The sequence below is a fragment of the Zalophus californianus genome, chromosome 5 (assembly GCF_009762305.2).
Source record: "Zalophus californianus isolate mZalCal1 chromosome 5, mZalCal1.pri.v2, whole genome shotgun sequence".
NCBI lineage: Eukaryota > Metazoa > Chordata > Mammalia > Carnivora > Otariidae > Zalophus > Zalophus californianus.
The window spans coordinates 126,679,846-126,698,610 of record NC_045599.1 but is presented as its reverse complement, the minus strand read 5'-3'; the positions used below and the strand labels follow the sequence as shown (position 1 = coordinate 126,698,610).

Genomic DNA, 18,765 nt, shown 5'->3' with positions numbered 1-18,765 from the left:
CCACAACATTCATTTATGCATTGCCTATAGGGCTGCTTTTGTCTGACAAGGGCAGAGTTGAATAATTGTGACAAAAGCCATGTGGCTCGAAAGTCCTAAAATATTTTACTATCTGGTTCTTTACAAAAGAAGTCGGCCGATTCCAGGCTAGAACATATTAGGAACATGCTAATATTATTCATATTTGAGGTCCACATTAAGCAGGATGAAATACATTCTTCTAGATGAACACCCTTGGTTGGTGCAGGATTTTGGCTAGGGCAGCAGTTCTGATAGTCATATGAAAAGCCTAAAAAAATGCATATTTACCCATCATTTGATCATCATATCTTTGGAGGTTTGGTAATCAAGTTAAGTATGCTTCCCGAATTTTAGGGAGGTGATGAGAAACCAGGCTTCTGATTGTATTTAGCTGGTTTTGATGCTTTCCAATTTGGGGCTCCCCATCAACAAAGAATCATGGAATTACTGGGAAGTGAAACTCAGAAGTTTGAAATGATGTCATAAGGTTGGTTGGAACTAAGATTAGGGCTTCTGATTTTCAGATCAAAATACTGCACTTTCCTGCACACCAAATATATTAGCAGTGTTTTACCCACAAAGAAGCCAAATTTAGAGTCTTTGGAAATAGTGACTCTTCTCCCGCCCCCCCCCCCCCATGAAGTTCTCTGGTATGAAATCAATCTGTATACATGCACTATGACACGAGTTTGGTAATCACAAGAGTTGTACTGCCTAAATGGTTATATCAAGAGAACAACTGAGAAAAACTGTGCCATTGTTGGGGGTTTTTATTCTCACGTTGCATAATGAAATGCATTTCCTGGGACAAATTTTCACCTGTGGGCAAATGCCTTGATCCCTCTTCTGACAGTAGTGCCCAGAAGAGAGAGACCATTGTTAAATGTGGAGTTAGTAGTTGAATGTAGTTCCCATATGACAAACTGATATCAGTTGGAAGGCAGGGAGTTGCTATTTTGGGGTTGGCAATATTAAAATCCTGTCCTATTTTCTAAAACATCGAATCCCTTAGAGAATTTAAATTTTCTGTCAAAACTGACAGGTAAAAAGCCCCAGTAGTTAATGATCAAGATCTCGACTTTGAGACATGATGATTGCATGGAGCTAGAGCTATGACTCAGTCCCCAAGTCCAAGTATGAGATTCATTCAGGTAATTTCATTTTTAACCATCATTAGCAATAATTGGTGTCATCCTTCCTCTCCTACTGAATGTTTGCCATCTGCTGGGCAAATTCACCCACAAAAAGGAAGTCTCCATTGTAGCCACCTACCTTCACAGAAGAAAAATTCCTGGAGAAGCTTAATGCTTTGCCTCTGAATAATGTCCTCGGTGCTTGGACAATCAGAGCTACCTATCCCATTGTATGATAATCATGTCCTTTTGGAAATTCATTGCTTCCAAGGGAGTATCAGTGAAAAGGTCCCAGTCAAGGTACACTTTTGTAAAGTAGGTCTCCACGAAATACCACTGTGGGAAGTGTTTTTACATTTGACATGTATTTGGCAAGTTCTTACTCAGTTTCCCGAGAACGTTGGTGAGAATCCATAAGCATTGCTTACGTTCCACTTGAAGATTTCCCTAAGCCGCCATATGTGATTTTAATTTTAAAAGAAACCCATAACCTTTTAAGGGAGTACACTTGGATTGTGCCTTAGGTTTCAAAGTATTCCCCAGACATTATGGATTCTCACCTTAACAATACAACACAGGATATTTGGAGTCCTTGTTACTGCTGTTCCTATACCTACTTGAGTCTTCTGTAAATTTTTGCTGTTGGACTCTTACTATACACTTTGTTCACAAGTGGAAGTGTCCTTTTCATACCACTAGTCACAATTATGTTTAAAGAAATAGAAATATATGGAAAGAATAAGAATTAAATGGAGCACAACAACAAGCATCTAAACCTAGTAGTTCCTTCTGGTGAAGTCTGCAGAACTAGTGCCACATAGCCACCAAGTCTGAGGACCCCTCCACGGGGCCACAGGAAACCAGGCATTTTTTACTTTTGTAATTGTTGGGCTTTCCACAAAACCCGTATCATTTCATCTCTCACAAATGGAAACAGACATGCTTTGTTAGGTTGGTTTTCAATCCCAGGTGCCTGGGGCCCAGTTCCCATAGTAGCATCTAGCCCCTGGCCATTTAGGCCTTTGTCCAGTCTGAGACCAGTCTGACAGGCTCTCTAGCAAGAGTGAGAAGCCGTGTTTTCACCAGCAATGGGCTTTTTTTATAGGACATTTCCAACCTTCCCCATTGCGCTTGCGATGGTACGATCTATTTCTAAGCTTTTCCATTTGCCTTGGCTTTACTGGAGGAGGAACAGGTGCTTCTTCACTTTCCTCATTTCTCGGAATTGCACACTGCCCAACCGGCTCTGATTTGCCTGCTGGCATCAAATGTAGGGCAACTGGAGAAAGTGTATTTAGCTAATCTCTGAGCTTCATCTCTCTTGAGGAGTTTTCCTGAATACTTATCAGATTTGGGTTCCAAAGGCCCATGTACTTCAATTAAGCATCTGGCTATAAACATGGGCCTTAAAGTGCACCATTTGTGGCTGGGTGCGGAAGTCACCAAATCAACAAACTATTGTCATTCCTGAGCCTTTCTTCTATGTGCAACACACTGCTCTAACCGTCCAAACATATGGGGTCACAGGAGAAGGGCACAAGCTCATTTTGAAGGCCAAGCACAGATGAGGTGTGTCTCATCCATTACTGTACTCTGTCCTCAAAATAGTCCTGGAATGTAGGCACTATCATCTCCATTTTTGCCAATAAGGACACTGAGGCTTGAGAGAGGTTTAGCAAACTTTCTCTGGATTCTTTCCGATGGCACAACTTTGAAACAGATTCAGCAGAAAGAGAGAATATGCTGCTTTTGTATTCAGGCAAATTCTTTGATAAGGACTGCCAACTAGAAGTGCCATGTTGGTCTGCTGGTAAAGTGCAGGAAGGAAGGGAAATGGTTGAACTGAATGGCACAGATGGGATTTTTGAGGGACTTTCAGCCTCATTAATCATGCTAAGCTCAGACTCAACACTGAGTCCATGCCCTTGGAATTTTGCCTCACTGACCGTATATTTGTTGGTCTCCCCTACTAAGTCAGGAGTTCTTTGATGAAGGTGAAACTAATGACTCCCATGAATGGAGTGTTTCTGTGGTGCCAAGGGTTTTATATACACTCATCTTGTCTTATTCTCCCAGCAACTGTGGAACGGATGTTTTAGGGTCCTGATTGTAGAGATGAGAAAGTAAGGCACAGAGGGGTAACTCTTACCCTGACACTTAGCAACTCCATCTGGATTATTTGTAAAATCACCATTGAAAGCCCATGCCTACCAATACCCACACATGGGCATCTTATGTAATTTCATCTCCTCCTCTGTACTTATCAGATGAACCCTTCTCCAAAAATACTGCTTTTCATCCTCTACTAGCCACACTGAATGATACACTTGAGTTTAGACAGGAAGCTCTGGGACCAATATAGAATCCGTGTTAGTAGGACTGGGAGGTCAGCAATAGAATGCAGGCTCTGGCTTTGAGGAGTCACAGCATCTCAACTACAAAATAACTTAAAAAAGGACATCTAGCCCATATTTATATAGATAGTGTATCTTCATAAAAGCATGGCATATTTTTGATAATTATCCAGTAAGAGTGATTGTCCATGGGGGCAATGGGTGGCTGTGAGATAGGAGTATTTTTCAATGAACACACTTTTGTACCTTGAATTTTAAACCGTGTACAAAAATACATACAGTTTTAAAAGTCACAGGTCTGAACAGTGTTACGGTTTCAGTGATGTCCTTTGAAAAGTAAAATCAGAAAAGTTTGTTAAGAGAAAAATAAAAGTCTTCTAGTCAAGCCCTGAAGGAGGTGATGGATGGAGACATTCTTGTGATCGAACAACTCCCATCAGATTGCTCTGATATTTGAAAGACTTGGTTTCTGGACAGATCCACATTTGGTACATATTCACTCTCACTTTTTGCTCAATATTTAATTAAACCTGTCCAATAAAGGAGGAACTTACCTTATTGGTTTGAAGATGAATTATTTTAAGTGATGCTATCTACAGGGTTCTGAGCTATCTGGAAGATTTCAAGGAGTTCAAATGGCTTTCAAACTTTTTAAATTAATTGACATCCCACTGCGGTCTTCCTAACTTAAATAAGATGAGAGTCTAATGCCAAACCATAACTATAGTTCTTTTTCCTTTGTAGTTTTGAATTTGGAAGTTAATATAACCATAGGAAATATCTGACATACACTGTATAATATTTTAAAATAATACTTTTATTGAAAATCAAACAATTGAACAGATTGAAGACTTGATTACATAAATTCAAACTTCTAATGAATGCATGTCAATTTCTATAGAAAACTGCCCTATAGCAATTGGAGCCAAAAAAAATGCCTTCTATTTAACTGAAATATATAGTAAGTTAAGACTTAGAGCATAGAAGATGAATTTTTACAATTATTGCCTCTACAGTTATTGCTGAAGAATTCATTAAAGGAGATAAACTGTAACACATTTCTTTGTATAAACCTCAATTCTGTTAAATTCATTGCTGATGCTACCATTAGGAAACGAGGGAGGTCTGTTACTTTCGTGCTGATTATTGGAAAACCAAGTAACTTGAGAGAATTTTCTGGAAGAAGATATGCAGTGGAAGGTAAAGAAAACAGTCTGGACTGCTGTGTTCCCCAGGCTTATTTCACTTCTAATAATGAAACTGTGGAGAGAATCTTCAATATTTTTAGAGCAAAAATGTGATAACACATAAAGTATCATGTCATCTGCAAAGAGTGAGAGTTTGACTTCTTTGCCAATTTGAATGCCTTTTTTTCCTTTTTGTTGTCTGATTGCTGAGGCTAGGACAGCCACATGTAGAGGAATGAAACTAGACCATTTTCTTATACCATACACAAAGATAAACTCAAAATGGATGAAAGACCTAAATGTGAGACAGGAATCCATCAACATCCTAGAAGAGAACACAGGCAGTAACCTCTTTGACCTTGTCTGCAGCAAATTCCTGCTAGACACGTCTCCAAAAGCAAGGGAAACAAAAGCAAAAATGAACAACTGGGACTTCATCAAGATAAAAAGTTTCTGCACAGCAAAGGAAAACAGTCAACAAAACTAAAAGGCAACCTATGGAATGGGAGAAGATATTTGCAAATGACATATCAGATAAAAGACTAGTATCCAAGATCTATGAAGAACTTATCAAACTCAACACCCCAAACCCAAAAAATCCAGTCAACAAATGGGCAGAAGGCATGAACAGACATTTCTCCAAAGAAGACATACAAATGGCCAACAGACACATGAAAAGATGCTCCGCATCACTTGACATCAGGGAAATGCAAATCAAAAACACAATGAGATACCACCTCACACCAGTCAGAATGGCTAAAATTAGCAAGACAGGAAACAACAAATGTTGGCGAGGATGCAGAGAAAGGGGAACCCTCTTACACTGTTGGTGGGAATGCAGGCTGGTGCAGCTACTCTGGAAAACAGTATGGAGGTTGCAAGAAGTTAAAAATAGAGCTACTCTATGACCCAGCAATTGCACTACTGGGTATTTACCCCAAAGATACAGATGTAGTGATCTGAAGGGGCACCTGCACCCCAATGTTCATAGCAGCAAAGTCTACAATAACCAAACTGTGGAAAGAGCCCAGATGTCCATCGACAGATGAATGGATAAAGAAGATGTGGTGTGTATATATGTGTACACACACACACACACACACACACACAATGGAATATTACTCAGCCATCAGAAAGGATGAATACTTACCATTTACATCAATGTGGATGGAACTGAAGGGTATTATGCTGAGCAAAATAAGTCAATCAGAGAAAGACAATTATCATATGGTTTCACTCATATGTGGACTCTAAGAAACAGCACAGAGGATCATAGGGGAAGGGAGGGAAAACTGAATGGGGAGTCATCAGAGAGGGAGAAAAACCATGAGACTCTTAACTACAGGAAACAAACTGAGGGTTGCTGGAGGGGAGGTGGGTGTGGGGGAAGGGGTAACTGGGCGAGGGGCATTAAGGAGGGCACGTGATGTGATAAGCACTGGGTGTTGTACACAACTGACAAATTACTGAACACTACATCTGAAAAAAATGTGATAACGAATGAGTTAATGACCCTCTTGTCGTTACTTTCTAAAGGCCAGCCTCCGATGACCCTGAGGAGAAACCAGAATTTGTTGCACAGCTTATTGAGAACCTTGAGTTCTTCTGTCTTTTGAGAAGGGACCAGTAGGTGGGCACAACACAAGAACTATGAGTGGTGGGCAGAAGAGGAGGTAAGGAGAAGAGGGGGCATTTCATGGGAGTCCTCCACTGTTGGCAACTTTGTCCAGCCAGCTCCCTGGGAGGGTGGTTCTCCTCCCACCTTGACTGGGTGGTGTAGATGCGGAGTCCTCCTGGAGAGGGGCTGAATCATCCAGCCTCTGAATTATGGCATTTCCTCTCCAGTTCCACTCCCGGAAGCCCTGCCCGGCCAAAGCACCTCTTAGTGGCACATTGGGGATTTTGCAGGAGAAACAAGTCTGATTCTGAAGGCAGCAGCTTCAGTTATATAGGAAAGAGCGAAAAGGAGACAGAGGGAAAGCAGCACACCTTAGTGACTGGGAACCTGGAGCTCTGCAGCCAGACTCATGCAAAACCTGGCTTTGCGACTTACCAGCTGTGTGAGCTTGGGCAGATGACTTTACCTCTTTCTTTTTTTTTTTAATTTTTATTTATTTATTTAAGATAGAGGGAGACTGTGCAAGAGAGAGAGAGGGAACACAAGCAGGATGAGAAGCAGGCTCCCCACTGAGCAGGGAGCCCGATGCGGGGCTCGATCCCAGGACTCCAGGATCATGACCTGAGCCGAAGGCAGATGCTTTAACTGACTGAGCCCCCAGGCGCCCCTGGCTCAGTTTCTTCATTTATAAAATGATAGTAATAAGAGTATTCACTCAAAGGGTGGCTGGGAGGATTAAATGTGAAATTCTTAAAACAATGCCTTGGATATAGTAAGTGTTCATTAAATGCTTGCTATTACGATGTCAGCATTTACTTGGGGAAACTGACCAATGGCAAAAAGCCCTGTGTAAATGTCTGATGTCATGAAGGATTCAGTAAATGCAGCCAGAGTGTCAAAATACTCAGAAGCAAAGATAAACTTAGGAATGTGAATGTGACGTTTCCAGCATTTATGGAAAGCATAGTAATCAAAAACAATAAACCCCATCGAAACAGTCTTATGAGACAGGATGATATTTTAAAGGTTAGGAGGTAAGAAGCAGCAAACAAATTTCTCCCTGGACAGGAATTTGATTTTTTTTTTTTTCTGCTTAAATAAGCTAAGGTAAAATCCCTAATGTTTCCAAATAGCATTAGATATTATTCCATTTTGGCTCAAAACCAGTGACCTGAGTAGGGATGGGGCAGGAGCAATGATCTCAGACAGGACGAGGTCTGCCATCACTGTTGTTGGCCCTATCCACCTGGAAGGCATGCTGGCCCTACCTCCAAAATGGCTCCTGAATCCCATCCTTCTTCCGTTCCACTGCTCCCACCTTGGCTGATCCCTCCTTACCTCCTGCTGTACCTGCCACATTCCAACCCCCCCCCTCCGCTTCCAGTCTACACTGCATTCTCCACACAGAAGCCCAAGAGAGTTCTCAAATGCAATGTAGAACACATTACTCCCTGATTTTGTCTTATTTTATTTTCCCTCCCTTCCCCTATGATCACCTGTTTTGTTTCTTAAATTCTACCTCTGAGTGAGATCGTACGATAATTGTCTTTCTTTGACTTATTTCGCTTAGCATAATACCCTCTAGAGACAAACCATAAGAGACTCTAAACTCTAGGAAACACACTGAGGGTTGCTGGGGGATGGGGTCACTGGGTGATGGGCATTAAGGAGGGCACATGATGTGATGAGTGCTGGGTGCTATATGCAACTGATGAATCACTAAATTCTACCTCTGAAACTACACCAAATGTTAATAATACATGTATAAGAGATGTTATAATACACTATATGTTGATTAATTGAATTTTTTTTTTAAAAAGAACACATTACTTCCCTACTTACAACCTCCCAATGATTTCCTTAAGGTACTTAAAATCCTAACTGCACCCCATGACCTCCAGTCCTCTGGGCTGTTTTCCTGCCTGACGCTTTATCTCTTCCTTGCTGAGATCCAGCCATACTGGTTTCCTTTCTGTTTCCTGAACATGACAACCCTTTTCCAACCTCAGGGCGTCCACTCTTGCTGTTCCCGCTCCCTGGTCTTCTTTCTTCCTGAACTCTGTATTGCTTTGACAATGATGTGTTAGCTCAGAGGCCACCACATCAGAGAGACACCTCTTGTGATCCTATTTAAAGCAGCCCTCAACAGACCCCATTCCCTTTACCTCTTTTCATTTGTCCACAAAGCACTAGCCAACTTACCAGATTTTACTTATTGGTTTCTTAATGTGGATATCTGTTTCCTCTCACTGGATATCAATTCCATGTGAGCAGGAACTTCATCACTCTCCCTCCAGGTCATGTAACAGCCTCTGGCTGTAGTGGACTCTCCGTGAAAGTTGAGTGAATAAAAACTGCCAATGTCCACGACGCTTGGCTACCAGGAGGGCTTTGCCTACCCTACTCTCTGCAACCTCCTTCACAATTTCTTAGCTTCTAATTCTGCAACCTTAACACTCTGGAAAAGTACATGGTACATCACTCCCTTTCTCCCCTGCCTTCCAAATCTAGTATAAAAACTTGGTTGCTTTTTTTTTTAAGATTTTATTTATTTATTTGAGAGAGAGAGTGGGAGAGAGCTCAAGCACAGGCAGGGTGAGGGGCAGAAGGAGAAGCAAACTCCCTAATGAGCAGGGAGCCCCACATGGGGCTCGATCCCAGGACTCCGGGATCTTGACCTGAGCCAAAGGCAGACACTTAACTGATGGAGCCAACCAGGTGCCCAAAACTTGGTTGCTTTTTTTTTTTTTTTTTAAGATTTTATTTATTTATTTGAGACAGAGAGAGAGAGCGCGTGAGCAAGCACGGGCAGGGTGAGGGGCAGACTCCCCACTGAGCAGGGAGCCTGATACCAGGGTTTGATCCTGGGACTCTGGGATCATGACCTGAGCCCAAGGCAGACGCTTAACCGACTGAGCCACCCAGGTGCCCAAAACTTGGTTGCTTTTTGGCATCAATACAACTTTCTGAGAATGGCTGGAGTCTCAGACTTAACCAGACCCTGGATAATTATTCTCAGATTGGGTCCACCATTTTCTGTATCCTAGGTTCTTCTATCTTTGGGTGACTTGTAATTGTCTCTTTCCAAACTAAAATTCATGACTCACCTAGCCTACCCTGTGGCTAGTAGCCTCTTGCATCCCAAATGATTCCTCGGGGCTGAGAGGGTTTTACACAACCTAGTTAGTTCTTGCCCATTTCCCTTTGTAACGTCTACCCAATGACAATCCCTGGAGAAAACTGCTGTAATTATATTTTTAATAAGGGTGTGAACAAGAATGTAGTTAATTGGCTTTGAAATGGCTGAGAGAGGAAAGCAAGTGTTGCTAAAGATCAACATAGCAATTGGGAAATTCATTGCATGCGTGGCAGAGAAGCTTAACCTTTATCTTTCAATCTCATACTTATCAAGCGTCTGGCAATCTGATCTCTAAATTGCACTTACAGAAATTTTTATCGTGAGGCTATGTAGGGCATTCTGAGTTTGGAGTTAGTTTGACAAGTAGAAAACTTAATACTATGCTAGAAACCATGTTTCCCAAAGAGTAGAATGACAACACAAATATGGTTTGGGTGGTTCTCTGGGGTCATGTGATCTAAAACAAGACAAAAGGAGAAATACAAATAAGTAATTAAGATTTTTATCTTAGCTGGGCAGTAAAATGAGCTCGTACTGATGCACATTATAATCACCAGGAGAATTGTAAATAAACACAGATGTCCAGGCTCCATTCCCAGAATCTTGATTCAGTGGGTCTAAGGGTGGTGCCTGGGCATCTGTATTCTTAAAGCCCCTGAGATGACTGTCATGAGCAATCGGTGTTGAGGACTACTGTTTTAGAGACTTGTTTTTTGCTATGACAGAAGATACTGGAAATTGTTCTTAAATCGGTAATGGACTTGGAGACAGAGAAAAAGGAAATAGCCATCTGGGGATGGTGCAAAATTAACTGATCTTCTTGTTCTAAGGGGCCTAGTGGCCAGACTCTAGCTTTCTTCCACTACCTTTCATAAAGACCTCCCAGCCTCACCATTGCCAATAAACCCAGAAGTTCCCAAAACACATGAAGAATTCTTTAAAAATGCAGCCGTAAAAATTGCTGGGCTTTCTTCTCTTCTTTTCCGGTGTGTAACAAAAATCAATATCCTTTCAGTGAGCAGGAGCTTTGGAGAGGAATTAGAATAGCCCCAAAGCTCCTGGGCTCAGGAGCCTTCACTTCACAGAGGTAGGGCTGAAGGAGATGCAATAATTGGCATGGCCAAACTTGCACTTGAATAGGAACTCCTAGAGCATAGGGATGGGGCTCCGGGGACTGCTGTGGCTGTCTCTTCCATGCTGACACTCATCATCACAGCGCGGCAGCTTAGGCCGACTCTTCATCTTTCACCTACTGATCTGTAACACTGATTCATTCATTGAAGAAATAACATTGCCGGGACAGAGTATTCTAACATCAACTAGAAACCATGTTTCTAGAGACTGGGCTGACTTGCTTTGGGAGCCAAATAAGATATGGGGAATGCCGTGGCTGAGAATTCTAGTTTCACCTCTGCTGCCAGTTAGCCTCAAGGCCCAAGGCAAGTAATTAAACTCTATTTCCCAATTTGTCAAGTTGGAGAGGTGAGGGAAGTTTACAGATTATTGTAAAATAGCTACCGTGGGCACAAATGGGCATGATAATGAAGTCCTTCGCAAAGATCACACCAAGCCTGGTGGGTACGAGCAGCTGTGAGATCCCAGCTGCCCCATACTTTGCTAGGATCGACTACAGGACAGTGCAAGAGCACACAGAGTAAGGAAATAGGCAGCTAGTTACAACTTTTAGCCACGCCCAAGTGGATAGGATCACTATGAACAACAATTATCTGTGAACTGAAAAGACTACAGAGAAATATACATATATAGGGGCGCCTGGCTGGCTCAGTCGGTTAAGCATCTGACTCTGGATTTCAGCTCCGGTCTTGATCTCAGGGTCATGAGTTCAAGCCCCATAGCATGGAGCCTACTTAAAGAGAAAAAAAAAGAAATATACATGTATATCAAACTTCCATAAAGACCACCATTCTTGATGATCCAATTAATCCCCTTTAAAATATTACCCTTTGAATTTTATTTTCTATGATTATGATCTAAAAATCTTGTGGTTTTTGCTCAGTGGTTTTCAACCCTGACACAGAATACTCATTTTAGAATATTCTGGAGAATTAAAAACAACAACAACAACAATAATACCAATATGCAGTCCCTACTCCTAAACTGATTAAATGAAAACTCTGGGGCTTGGGTTGAGGCATCAGTATGTTGTAAAAGTTTCCCCAGCGATGCCAATTATACCTCTTCACAGCACCAAACCCTCCCTGTACATTCCTATTGTCGTGGGATTACGTGCATGTTTTCTTACTGGAAATGTCCTCTCTCCCCATCTCCATTTGTCTTTAGCCTCATTTTACGTCCTTCAATGTCTGTCTCGTACCTTGTCTTTCTCAGGCACACTGCCTTCTGGAATCTCCAAACTCTGTTTTATTCACATAACACTTGGAGAATATTATCTGACTTTGCTCCTGGGGTTTTATGTTTATGCCCATCTTCTCAACAAGATAATGTGCTCCTCCAGAGCAAAGACCTCTGTTTTGTTTTGTTATTTTCCCTATGGAGTCTGGCATAGACTTCTTGGCTAAGAAGATGCTGAGAGATATGGCTGCTGTTGATGTAGATATACTAACATTCACTTGCGCTCAGCTTCTCACTGTCATTCCCCCCCACCCCCATGTAGATTCCAAGTGAAAATGAACAAACACTATTTGCATATCTGAAAGAACATCTCTTTCACTCCAGGGGGAGTGGGAGGCAGAAGGAGAAGCAGGCTCCCTGCTGAGCGAGGAGCCTGATGCAGGACTCAATCCCAGGATCCTGGGATCATGGCCTGAGCGGAAGGCAGATGCCTAACTGAGCTACCCAGACATCCCAGAAAATCTCATATAGTGCTTTGCTCAAGCTACAGAAAGGAAACTCTCCCCCATGGACGAATGCCTCCAGTCCTCGGGTCATCAGTGACACCCATGGCCAACATCTGTATAGCTCATTTCTTCATGAGCATTTTACATGGCATCATCTCATCAATTCTGAACTTTACTACAGGATTGCTGGGGGAAGCAGGGTGAGAGTTACACACAAACCAGTAGACAAAGCAGAATCCAGAATCCAGGCTTCCAATATCCCAGGTCAGAGGCTTCCTCTAACAACTTCAGAATCGGACTGCTCTCCCTTTGGCATACATGAGATTGCAGGAACAAATCATATCTTAACTTTGGTGATGTGATATTCAAGGGCCACTTTAGCTAGCGGACAAAAGAAACCAAAATGGCCTTCTGTGATATTCGTGGGCAGTCCTTCTGGAAACTGGGACTGTGTATTGTTCAGCCTGTTTTAGATTTAAAATGACTCTTTGGTCTTAGGATGTTAGAGAGCTTCTTGAGATTTGCCTGATGGGTAAGATTTGAGAAGTCTGAGCCAAGAATAGAGAAGAAATTATGTTAAGAAGAAGGGAGAAAAGTTTCCTATCATATATTTGTCAACTCATTAGTCTATACCAGTTTTATTAAGTGCAAATATAATGCAAGTCATATATGCAATTTAAACTTTCCTATTAATTGCATTAAAAAAATTAAAAGGAAACAGATGAAATTAATTTGAATAGTATATTTCATCTAAACCAATGCATCCAAAGTATTACCATTCTAACATATGATCAGTATAAAAATTAATGAGGTGGGGATTTTTTTTTGGTTCTAGGTCTTTGAAATCTAGGGGATATTTTTACACTTATAGCACATCTCAGTTTGGACTAATTGCATTTTAAGTTCCCAGTCATCACATGTGGCTAGTGCTAGTGTGTTGCACTGAGCAAGTTTAGACATACTCACTGGAATTTGGGGCATGAGATAGAAATCGCCTGTCAGCATTTAGTCACCTAACATACTTTTGACACTTTCCTTCTGTTAGCTCCTTTCTATCTTCTGGAAGAGATTATCTCAAAGTCCACATGCTGTATTAGCAAAAAGTTTTAGGCTTTGGCGCAAAACAGACTACAGGGTTCAAAGACCAGCTTTGTGACCTTGTGCTAGCTGCTTACCTTCTATGAATCTTGGTTTCCTCCACTATCAAATCAAGACAGATGGGCGCCTGGATGGCTCAGTTGGTTAAGTGACTGCCTTCGGCTCAGGTCATGATCCTGGAGTCCCGGGATCGAGTCCCACATCGGGCTTCCTGCTCAGCAGGGAGTCTGCTTCTCCCTCTGACCCTCTTCCCTCTCGTGCTTTCTATCTCTCATTCTCTCTCTCTCTCAAATAAATAAATAAAATCTTTTAAAAAAAATCAAGACAGAAATAGCTGCCTCGACAGATGGTTGGGGAGGTTAAGTAAGATGGGAGGTAAGTCCACAGCACAGTCCAGAAGAGTTAGATAGGCAGTCAATCAAGAATTTCCCCTACATAGAACTTAAATTGATTTCCAAGGGATCATCTCATTATATTTGAGGCTCTACTGCTTCATTCATTCCACATCCAGATCTTTCCCTGGAGGTTTTTCTGCTAAGGCAGTCCTTTCCCCAGACCTTCATCAGGCTGGCTCCCTCTTTTTATGCAGGTTTAAGTTCAAGAGTGACCTCTCTGTGGACATCTTCTTGCCTGCCCCATTTCAGGTTGCCTGCAAGCCCTCTTACTCTTGAGCCCCCAGCCTCTCTTTACTTTCTTCATAGCATTTCTCAGTATCTGAAATTATCTTATTTCTGCATTTGTTCACCTGCCTCCTATCTGTCACTCTCTCTATCATAGAAATTCCCCAAGAGCCAGGACCTTGTCTGCCTTACTCAGAGATCAGCAAGGGTTTGTTAAATGAATAAATGGATGAATAAATGTTTCACACAGGGAGGTAACTGTAAATGGTGTCCTGATTCTCAAAGTAGTAGAGAGTGAACGTTTCAGAGCTCTTTTCAACCTAAAAGAGTCACTCAGGAAGTTAGTGGCTCAGACCAGGCCTGGTGTTGCCTAACTTGACTCTCCCAGCTGGATCTGGAAAGGCTTGGGAACATCATTCTTCATAGGCCATATCATTGTTGCTGACTGTTAATATGTATCACATGCAAAGTGTATGTTCACACCACTTAAATCATCTAGAAGATTTGGTTAGTCCTGCTCTAAATGCTCTGAAGAAGAAGAACTCGGTTGGGACCCAACTGGCATGACGCAGCCTTCTGACGCCAGAGAGCTTGGCGGCACTAGGCAGTGTGGAAAGAGTGAGCGTCAAAGTCAGACAGACCTGGGCCTGGATCCTGGTTCTTCTGCCTTTTAGCAGCTATGAAGAGTGGACAAGTTATGTAAAATTTTTTAAGTCTCAATGTATCTGTAAAGCTTTAAATAATTCATACCCTGCAGCATTGCTATGAGAAAATTAATTGAGGTCACATAGCAAAGTGCTTAGTCCATCTTGAAGGCTCAGTGAAAAGTACGTATCAGTATTGTCATCTTTGCATGCACAAATGCCTTGCCAGCATACTGATCCATCTTTGGAATGACTACTTTGAGGGTATCAAATTTCCTTTTAGGATTCTATTTCTTTCCCACATCTCAACGTCATCCAGCTTCTCACAACCGAGGGGCCATTACCAAAGAGGGAGACCGAGAGAAGCGGAGAGGTACGGAGAGACGGGGTCAGCTGAATTGGCTATATCTGTGCTACCCTTCAAACGATAACAGTGGAGACAATTCTCTTTACAGAGATGGTTTCTAGGGTATCTGGAGATGGATGCAACCATGAGACCACTCCGGTGTCCATGCAGAGAGCTAGCTATTTCATGTTCAAGATTATGGGCCAAAAGAGAATTGGGAGGAAGGGTCGAGAATCCATGTCAGTCTGGACACATTTTATTTGCTGGCCACACAGAGTGCTCTGCTTGACAAAGGTGAAGCAGTAAAACCAACTCTGTGTTTTTGAACACACCCCTCATCTTTGAGAATAATTAGAGCAGAATTGACTTTACACATTCTTTTGCTGACATAAGCCCCATAGAATAGTAAGCTGCTCTAGAAAAGCATGAAACTAACACTTACTGATAACCTCATGTTAATATTAATAATACGAGTTGACTACTGACTATAAACTAGGCATTTCCATTTCTCATTTTCCATTTTCCTAACAACTATGCAAGAAAGGCAGTATTGTTCCCCATTTTACAAACAGGGAACATGAGGCTTAGAGTAGTTCAGTGACTTGTCCAAGTGTGGAGCCAAGATTTGAAGCCCAGTCTTGTGGATTCCAAAGCTCCACGTGTCCTCTGCTGTACCCTGCTGGCAATGCCAATGGAAGACTCAGGTCCCACAAGACAGGGGTCCTTGGTACTTTTTTTAATTTTATTTATTATTTTTTTCTTTTTGGGGGGAGGGGCAGAGGAAGAGGGAGAGAATCTTAAGCAGGCTGCACGCCCAGCATGGAGCCTGACAAAATCAAGAGTCAGACCCTTAACCAACTGAGCCACCTAGGTGCCCCAATAGGAGTCCTTACTACTTTAAAAGAAAAGTGCATAGGTCCAAAAGAACTATTACTATTCCTACTATGCACAGGGAGCAAACAGCACTTTGTTTCAAAACAAAGTTTTAGCTTCGCTGTTTGACATCCAGCTAGGTGACCTGAAGAGCTATCTTTGAGACTGTGACTTTCTAGAGGTGGCTGTGTATAGGACTGAAAACTCCAAGGGTGAGGACCTCACCTTTGGAGAGTCACGAAAAGAGTTTGTGAGGAAGGTTCCCCAGGAGGCAGAGATTGGTGAAGCCTTTGGGAAACAGTATCCCAGGAGCTTACTCATAATGGGAGTGCTTTTTCCTTCACTAGCATGGCTGACTCCAGACCCCACCAGAGGGCTATAGATTACTTCCACAGCCAGCCCACCTGGGTGGTCTTGATACAAAAGGTCCTCAAAAGGAAGGAAAGGAATGTCTACCTGGGGTTCAGGCATGGTCTTCAGGAGTGTCCACAAACTCTGAGGGATTGCTTGAAAACCTTTATGTACATTACATAAGAACTCCTTGGGAGAACACTCATAGCTAATTCTCAAAAGGACCCATGATGCCCAGTTTTTAAGAACCACTAAAATTAAAATTTTTATCTGCTTCTTCCTTACAATATTCAGCATATTTACCCCATATATATAATACAGTATATTAGTATATTAGTATATTAGCAGCTATATGCTGCTAATGCTATATGCTACACATATAGTATATATTATATACTATATATATAACATATATAATTATATATACAATATACTCTGCATATACACATACTATGTTTAATGATATATATATATATATATATATAGCCTCTATCTATCTATCTATGGAATGATTAATTTTCCTAAATGTTGCAAAGAAAACCGAGGCCCAGAGAGGATGATTGCCTTGCCTGAGTTTGCACAGCCAGAGGCTGGGCTAGGAATAGCAGTACTCCACTAACCAAGAAGCAGAGACGAGAAGAATCTTTACCAACCAACTTGATGAATGAAAGCAAACGAATCTCTCCAGATTAATAATACTATTTTGCGACCGTTTTCAAGTTCCATCACAGAAAACCCTAAATTGCTTTTGAGGGCACCGTGGGCTGCTTCCCCAGGGTACAAGTGGAGGTCACTACAAGGATATTTTCCTGCTGGAAGAACTGGCACCCCCGCCCCGCACCCGGCTCCCCAGTTACCCGCGCGTGCCCGTCCGCCTCCCGAGTCTGCCGCTCCCCGCCCCCCCCCGGCGGGCTCTGCTCGCCGCTGCCTCCCGGGGAGGCCCCCCCCCCCCCGTCCCACCTCCGCTCGGGGCTACGAGCTCGGCGGGAGCCTCGGACCCGCCCTGGCGGCGCCCACTGCCTTCGCGAGGGAGCCCCGCCTTTCGGGCCAGCACGGGTGACCCTGAACTTTCCCCACCCGCTGCCCGGAGTCTACGCCGCCGCCGCCGCCGCCGCCGCTGCCGCCGGGAGGCCCCGCGAGCCCGCGGGCATCACCTCACCTGCCCGAGCCCCTTCCCGCGATTTTTTCTTTTCAGTTTGACGTAAATAATTTACATTGCGAGAATCCCACGGTCACGCCGAAACTCACTCTCCAGGGCGCATTCGAAGATGCCTTTAAAAAAGACCAAGGTGTGCTATTGTGAGGGGGAGGGGGCACTTTTAGTTTCTCTCCGAGGGGCCAGCAATGCTGACTGCAGTCGGAGGTCTGGCTTTCGCACCTGCGGCCGCTGCCGGGCAGCGCCTCTGCCGCCGGCGCCTGGGTTCTGCCGCTTTCCTGGAGCCGCAGCCCGCGCCGCACGCGGGCCTCGAACCCGCAGCCCCCGCGCCGCGCGCGCGCTCGCTGCCCTAGCGCTTCTCCCGCCTCGAACCCGCAGCCCCCGCGTCCGCCGCAGGCTCAGCCTGGCAGTGGCTACTCACTTTTGCCTGGGAGCAAAGTCTGCCACATCAGTCCGTGAGCACTTCCTGCAAAAGGACGTGGAGATCCATTGTGTGTAAAGCTGTTTCGCGAACAGCCGGTAAAATCCAGATAGATGGAGAGGATCCTGTAAGACGGAAAGGCGGCGGGGGCGGGGGCGGGGGCGGCGTGGGGGAAGCCCAGAAGACGGGAGGCACAGGATCTCAGCCTGGGCGCCACCGTCCCCAGCCCGGTGGCTCTGGGAGAAGAAGCCTAACTCGGTGCACTTGTTCACTCTTTCTTCATTAGAGGAGGAGTCAGTGTTGCAACATTTACGTTCCTTGCTAGAGGCAAAACAGTGATTTTCTTCAGCATGCAAAATGTCCAGAGCCTGCCAGGTTTACAAGGTGAGGGAGGTGCTCGGGGGAGCCAGAACACAGAGACGTGGGGAAGAAATAACTGATTATCCCAGATTGGTTTCCCATGATTAGGGCCACACATCTTCCACCGAGACTGCCCCAGAAAATACAGAGGCAAAACAATCATAAAAATGGCTTAATAGATCGAATGACCTCGAAGATGGTATTCCTTCCTCCCTGCAGTCAAGATGGGGAGCGCCCTCCTGTCCAATTTCTTTCCTTATCTCTGAATAACAGCAGCTTGACAATATTTGACGGGGGTGGGGGATGGGGGCTCCAGGGAGTTGAATCGCCCCTTCTCTGACAAGAAGGAGGGGTCAGAGTAAAAGGGGCAAAAGAAAATAAACAGTCAGTGACCTAAGCAGAGTTTTGCTTTCTTTTTTGATACCCCACAGCCCAAATTTCCGGGGTGCTGTGTTTCTTTTCCACCACACGAGTATAACAGAAAGAGTGGTAGGGCCACCCTCTTCTTATTTTCTGCAAATGTAGAATTTATTTTTTCTAATAGGGTTTTTGTTTTTGTTTTGTTTTGTTTTTTGGTAATAGCAAAACCATGCACAACTGCTTTTCTCTTGCAAAAAAAGTACTG

General features: G+C 43.4%; 1 protein-coding gene across 6 annotated transcripts in view; it reads right to left on the bottom strand.

Moving 5' to 3' along the window:
• Window positions 1-17,960, bottom strand: part of PRLR (prolactin receptor) — a 172,344-nt gene extending 154,384 nt beyond the window's left edge. For 3 of the 6 annotated variants that reach the window (XM_027605811.2, XM_027605813.2, XM_027605810.2), the window contains exons 1-2: window positions 17,781-17,960; window positions 17,363-17,475 (exon numbers count right to left, since the gene is read on the bottom strand). The gene's annotated coding sequence lies outside the window, so the exon portion shown is untranslated. The remainder of the gene's footprint in view (window positions 1-17,362; window positions 17,476-17,780) is intronic. The other 3 variants (XM_027605812.2, XM_027605814.2, XM_027605809.2) reach the window with 1 other exon arrangement.
• Between the last annotated feature and the right edge of the window lie 805 nt (window positions 17,961-18,765).